The following is a 7,475-nucleotide window of genomic DNA, read 5'->3' as shown; positions in this document are numbered from 1 at the left end:
GCATGTGAAACTGGCAAAAGATACAAGTTTTGTGTACTGTTTCAACATCAATATCTTGGTCATGATATTGTATTACAATTTTACAAGAAATAACCATTGAGGGAAACCTGATGAAGGTTATGTGGGATCTCTGTATTATTTCTTACAACTGCATGTAAATCTACAGTGATATAAAAAATTAAAATATAAGCACATAGCTGGGATAAGTTTCCTGGTTTGCCATTTGGACAAAAATAGAATTATATCTTTACATTATCATACCACAAGAATAAACTCCAAATAGATTAGGAATGTAAACATAAGAAATGAAATCATATTGGTCTTAGAAGAAAGCATTGGTGAATCCCTCTTTAGCCTCAATGTAAGAAAGAACTTTTTTTTTTTTTAAGATTTTATTTATGGGGCGCCTGGGTGGCTCAGTGGGTTAAGCTGCTGCCTTCGGCTCGGGTCATGATCTCGGGGTCCTGGGATCGAGTCCTGCATCGGGCTCTCTACTCGGCGGGGAGCCTGCTTCCCTCTCTCTCTCTGCCTGCCTATCCATCTACTTGTGATTTCTCTCTGTCAAATAAATAAATAAAATCTTAAAAAAAAAAAGATTTTATTTATTTATTTGACAGAGATCAAAAGTAGGCAGAGAGGTGGGTGGGGGGCACGGGGAAGCAGGCTCTCTGCTGAGCAGAGAGCCCGCCTTGACCTATCCCAGGACCCTGGGATCATGACCTGAGCCGAAGGCAGAGGCTTTAACCCATTGAGGCACCCAGGCACCCCAAGAAAGAACTTTCTTACTGTGATTCAGAAAACGGATGCAGTAAGAGAAAATATCCAAAGATCATGACTACAAAAATCAAAAGACAACTTACAAATTGGGAAAAAATATTTGCAGGATGTATCATAAACAAAGGACTAATATTCCTAGATTAGTTTGCTAGGGCTATCATAACAAAATACCACCAATTGGATGGTTTAAACAACAAAAATTAATTTTCTCACAGCTCTGGAATCTGAAGTCCAAGATGAAGGTGTTGGCAAGTTTACTTTCTCCTGAGGTCTCTTCTGCTTGGGGATGATGGTGATGTATCTTTGAATATTCAGGCTAAAGAAAGCTGCTCAAACATCTTTAAGTTCTAGCTTTTCACATCATCTGGGCTTTTAACTGCAATGGCTTCCCTCTTTCTGGAGTCTGTTTACTCATTGGTTTCTCTACCATTCCCTCTAATAAGGAAATCACATCTGGATTAGAGATATAAACTACTATATATAAGAAATGAAATGGGACTTGAGTCTGCCGAGTTGCTGCCAATCAGAGAAGAAAATAGAAGGGCCAGAGGAAGATCAAATCACCTTAGATATCAAGAAAAGGAAGCCTCAGTAAATACAAAATGCAGTTTCCAATTATACGGATGCCAAATCAGTTCTTCAAAGGCTCTTCTGAGATTCATACTGAAGGAGGATATAATGAGCAAAAATATTTTAATCCACAAAATCAGGCTCCAACATCCCATCCTTGTAGTTATATCCTTCTGAACAGGGCTCAGGGATTCACTCTTCACCTTGGAGAACTTGATGGACATCTTTGGAAGTGACAGTACTGCAAATGACAAAAACATTGCAACTCCACAAACCCTAGCCCCATATGACCCTGGAAGAATGGAGAAGGTGGGCCAGATGCAGGAACTAGGTAGGCAGGATGTAGAAGAAATTTCTCTGGTATGGTTAAGCTTTCTGAGTCCAGCAAGAATATACAAATTTAATAAATTCCAGAACTTCCTCATAATAAGGTATTAAGTGGTCACTAAAAATTAAATTGAGGAATAACAAAAAAATAGAGAAAAATTCAAAAATATATGACAGTGGCTTAAGCAGGTTACTATACAATGTGTATAACCATTTACCAAAAGGTCATATATATCAGATGGATAGAATGTCAGACATCAGCAATAGAAAGAAAAATATTTGAATTTATACCTCTAAAAGCTAACATTATTGGTTTCTAGTCTATGACACTGATTTTTTTGTTTAAGTATACTTCCATAACTTCCATAAATTTACTTAAGTATACTTCCTATTTTCTTTACGGGAACCAAGAATGTCTTGATTTTAGATTGTCTTAAGAAATTTTATTAAAAGAAAGTTCTTCAAAAATAGGCCAAAAAAAGCCCTGTTGTGGGTCTTTAGGTTAGATTTATAGCTCAACATATTCTAAATATAGTTGGCTATGAATGATTTCTCTTATGTCCTTCTAATAGTTTATTTCCAAGCATACATAGGGGTTTTCTGCCTAGAGAAGAGCTAAGAGGCTCAAATCCTGGTCTAGTTGTTTTATGTCTTTTGATGGAAGAATTTATTTCACTTCTGAAATATTACCCAAAATGCCCTGCCTGCAACTAGTGAGAGAATCACCTTGCTCCATTAGTTTCCCTTTGGATCCAGCATCAAGAGAAATAAAACTCTAGGGCATAAACTTGACTAGGGAAAGTTCACATTCCAGAGTTCCTGTGAATTCACAATAATTTGGACATGCTGCTATAGTTAGAATTCTTTATTGTGAACTCCTGTGGTTTTATCATTGTACTTCTCCAGAGGTCTTTGTCATGTTCTACCTTTGACCTACTTTTATTTCCTCTGCTGGATTATGAACAACATAAAGGTAGCAATTATATCTTATTCATCTGTGCTTCATCCAAGCACATAGGCACAGCTTCTTGTATACTGTAGGCATGTCTAATGTCTTATATAGAAATCCTACATCTAGGATACTTAGGAAGAATTAAAAATAAATAAGTATTACAAGGATGTTCACTGAAGAGTTCCTGATGATGGGGGCACCTGGGTGCCTCAGTTGGTTAAATGTCCGCCTTTGGCTCAGGTCATTAGCCCAGTGTCCTAGGATCAAGCCCTGAGTTGGGCTTTCTATTCAGCGGGGAGTCTGCTTTTCTCTCTCTCTCTCTCCTCCCTTGCACTCCCCCGCATTGTGTATGCATACTCTCTCTCTCAAATAAATGACCACATCGGGGGCACCTGGGTGGCTCAGTGGGTTAAGCCGCTGCCTTCGGCTCAGGTCATGATCTCAGGGTCCTGGGATCGAGCCCCGCATCAGGCTCTCTGCTCAGCGGGGAGCCTGCTTCCTCCTCTCTCTCTCTCTGCCTGCCTCTCTGCTTACTTGTGATCTCTGTCTGTCAAATAAATAAATCAATTCTTTAAAAAAAAATAAATAAATGACATCAATCATCAATAAATGATGATTATAGTGACCACACTATAATCATCATGATATTGGCCTCAATTTGTCAAAGAGATATACTCATCAGGAATGGCTTAGTGAAATACAGCAGAAGGTTGGAAAAGAGTTGGAAAATAGTAGAATCCAGTGTTAAATAAAGATTGAGGACTCTGGAATTCAAGTTCTAGTTTCATCTCTCAGGAACTCTGTGACATTTCACAACTTATTTCAGCCCTGATGCCTCACTTGCCTAAGCAGTATACTGAGAATGGTAATACTTCCCTCACAGGGTTCTCATGAGAATTAAATTAGACAATACATGTCCTTATAATAGTGTATTAGTCAGAGTTCTCCAGAGAAACAGAAACAACAGGATATATGTGTGTGTCTCTGTGTGTCTATATATTGAGTTAAGAAAGAGATTTTAAGGAATTGGCTTGGCTCATGAGATTGTGGAAGCCTGTTAAGTCCAAAATCTGTAGGTCAGGTCAGCAGCTTAAATACTCAGGGAACAGTTGAGGTTTGAGTTCAAAAGCTATCTGCTGGCAGAGTTCCCTTCTGCTCTGGGAGAGGGAAGTCTTTAGTCTATCAAGGCCTTCAACTGATTGGATGAGGCCTACGCACATTCTGGAGGGTAATCTTTAATTTAAATTAAATGTTAATCTCATCTAATAAACACCTTCACAGGAACATCCAGAATGATATTCGACCAAATATTTGGGGATCGTGGCCCAGCCATATTACATAAAATTAGGCTTCATAAGTCCACCCCTTGCCAACTTGGCACCTATATGCATCTCCCTAAACGATACTTAATATCTGAAAAAAAACAGTAACAAGGACATACTTCCACCTAACATAATACAACTATCTTGCATACAACTAAAAAATACACGAATCCTTTCCCCAGAAGAGGGTGCAAAGTCTTGCATAGTGTTTACTTTTCTCCCTTATACCCACAACTTAAGTATTACAATGTAAAGTTAATAATACTTATATACTATAAGGTCAATACATCTTATATCACATGATAATGATATAAAAAAGGAATAAAGATTTATATACATACATACAAACACACAACTAAACACTCATGACAATTATAGTCCAATTTCTGAAACTGGTCCCATGGTTGTAGTAGGCATTTATAACTACTTTCTTCCATCACCCATTCCATATTCCCTTTGCCCACAGCAAGCTCCTCAGTTGGTCATGGTTCTTTACTTGGTGGAGTGACATTAAATTCATTCTTGGGTGTGTGGCCCATGAATAATCCTGCCTTTATAGTTTGTAGTTTGCCATTCACCTTAATCATAGGGCAGGGCAATATTAAGAGAAGCTCCAAAGGATCTCCTGTACTCTAGATATACTCCTCCTTATCACCATTGTGGAGTCCAACCTCCCTTTGGTAGTTAAGATGAATCACCATAGCCAGCACCCTTAATCCCTTCTTTGCCTTTTGATTCAGAAGGATGAGAAACCCAAAGTGGTTGGGTAGCAGTTAAATTTATAGTTAAATGGTATCATTGTATCTCCTGGTAGAAACATTCCCTTTGGAACTAAGACCTCTGTACAGCAGAGCACAGGTTGTGGGGAGGGGAAGCAAAAATTTTGCTGTTGGGTCATCAGGGGTAATAGTGAGTGGTGTCATTCCCATTTCTACCCCATGATTCCCGCCCGGCCTTATGAATCCTGACTATGGGAAAAACAGCACCAGATACTGGATGGTGATAACAGAGCATAAAGAGCCTTCTGTAGAACCATCCCCCAGCCCTGCAAGACACTGCCACCTAGCAGGCATTGTGACTGAGTCTTTAAAACATCATTCCATTCTGTCAAGCTAGCTTCTTCAGAAAGGTGGGGAACTTGGGAAGACTAGTGAATTCCATGAAGATGGGCCCACTGATGTACTTCAATTACTGTGATATGAGTTCCTTGATCAGAATCAATGCTGTTTAGAATACCATGATACCACTATCATAAGGCATTCTGTAAATCCACTGAGGGTAGTTTTGACAGAAGCATTATGTACGGTATAGGCAAATCTGTATCCAGAGTGTCTGTTCTATTTAGAAAGAAAAAAATATTGCCTCTTTCATGATGGAAGCAGTCCAATGTTATCAACCTGCCACCAGAGAATGGTGCCATATCGGGGACTCAGTGTTGGTCTCTGTTGCTGGCAGATTGGGCATTCAGCAGTGGCTATAACCAGGTTAGCCTTAATGAGTGGACACTTGTGTTGCTGAACCCATGGGTAATGGCCATCACTGCCACCATGGCCTTTTTGTTCAAGAACCCATTGGTGATGATAGGGTGGCTGAGGAAAGAACCAAATGGTGTCCACAGACTGGGTCATCCTATCCACTTTATTAAAATCCTCTTCTGCTGAGCATTTAACATGGGACACAAAGAGCTTCACTTTTACCCATGCAGAGAGGTCTATACCTCTTTTCCAGACTTCCTTCACATGAATTTTCCAATCATGTTCCTTCCAAGCTCCTGACCACCCAGCCAAACCACTGGCCACAGCCTGTGAATCGCACATCTGACCATTTCTTCTTCCAAGCAGGAAAACAAAACAACAAAAACCCAGGTGCACTGCTTAAAACTCTGACCAGTAGGATTACTTGTGCCTTCAGGGCATATTTGGCCCAATCATTTAAACATCCCTTCCATTTTATGAGTGCTGCTCTGCACACCCAGCTTAATAGCTGGGTCAGATTACACTCAGTTTATGATGTTAACTTGGTGGCCCATGGTTTAGTGTTTAGTCTCTAAGTCTCAGTAGCAGGCTGAAACGTGTTTCTCAAAAGGAGAGTAGTTAACTGCAGAGAATGGCATGGCTTTGGTTCAAAATCCTAAGGGCCTGCACTGTGACCCATCGGTAGGGTCCTGCCAAAGGCCCCAGACAACATCATTACCAGCCTCTGATATTTCAAACACCCTTGGATTTAAAAAAAAAAAAAATTATTTGTTTGACAGAGAGAGAAATCACAAGCAGGCAGAGAGAGGGGAGGCAGTAGGTTCCCTGCTGAGCAGAGCCCAATGCAGGGCTTGATCCCAGGACCCTGAGATCATGACCTGAGCTGAAGGCAGAGACTTAACCCACTGAGCCACCCAGGCGCCCCAACACTCTTGGATTTACTGGGCCTTATTGCCCAAAAGGCAAAGTGCTTGCGTAGCAGTCTGGACCTGTTGCAAAGTCACAGAGCCCTCTTTTGTTCTGGGTCCTACTCAAAACTAGCAGCTTTTCACATCACTTGGTAAGTGGGAAGTAACATACCCCAATGAGGAAGAGGCTGCCTCCAAAATCCAGAGGTCTAGGCTTTGTGCCTCTTTTTTAGTTGTAGGAGGAGCCAGATGCAACAACTTAGAAGGGATATCATGACATGCCCCACACCACTGGATCTCTAGAAGTTTCACTGAGGTAATAGAAGGCCTCTTAGGTTTTTGTTAGATTTATTTCCCAACCCTGACATCCAGATGTCTTATCAGTAAATCTATAGAGTAGTTGTCATTTCTTGCTCGCAAGGTCCAATGGCATAATGTCATCAATGTAATTGACCAATATGACATCTTGTGGAAGGGAAAGAGAACTGAGATCCCTGTGAACTAAGTTATTATACATGGAAACTAAATTATAGGGCCGGGGAGCTGATGTACCCCTGAGGTAGGATACTGAAATTATTTACTTGTTTTTGCCAAGTGAAAACAATTGGTTCTGGTTGTCTTTATTAACAGGGATGGAGAGGGAAAATTAACAGAGCAGTACTCACATGGCAGATACCAAGGAAATGTGTTAGTTTGTTAATTTGTTTAGGTAATGAAAACACATCTGGTAAAACAGCTGCAGCTGGAGTCACCACCAGCTTAACCCATTGTCATTCTCCAAAATTTCTCTTGTCTGCAGAAGCCATATAGGCAAGTTGAATGGGGATATGCTGGGAATTCATCACCCCTGCATTTATATGTTCTTAGTAGTGGCACTAATCTCTGCAGTCCCTCCAGGAATGCAGTATTTCTTTTGGTCTATTATTTATTTTTAGGTAGAGGTAGTTTTGGTAGTTTCCACTTGTCCTTTCCTCACTCAGCAGCCAGAGAGACAGTGCTGAGTATGTCTGTTTCAATTATCCATTCCAGAACTCGGGGGGGAACCACAGGATGGATTCAGGCAAGTGCTGGGTCTGCTGTGAGATGGACCTTAACACTGATCACAGACCTCCTTTAGCTTCTACCCTCACTGGTAGACCAGTGA

Source organism: Mustela erminea, chromosome 19, assembly GCF_009829155.1.
Source record: "Mustela erminea isolate mMusErm1 chromosome 19, mMusErm1.Pri, whole genome shotgun sequence".
NCBI classification, from domain to species: domain Eukaryota; kingdom Metazoa; phylum Chordata; class Mammalia; order Carnivora; family Mustelidae; genus Mustela; species Mustela erminea.
This window is presented reverse-complemented; position numbering follows the sequence as displayed.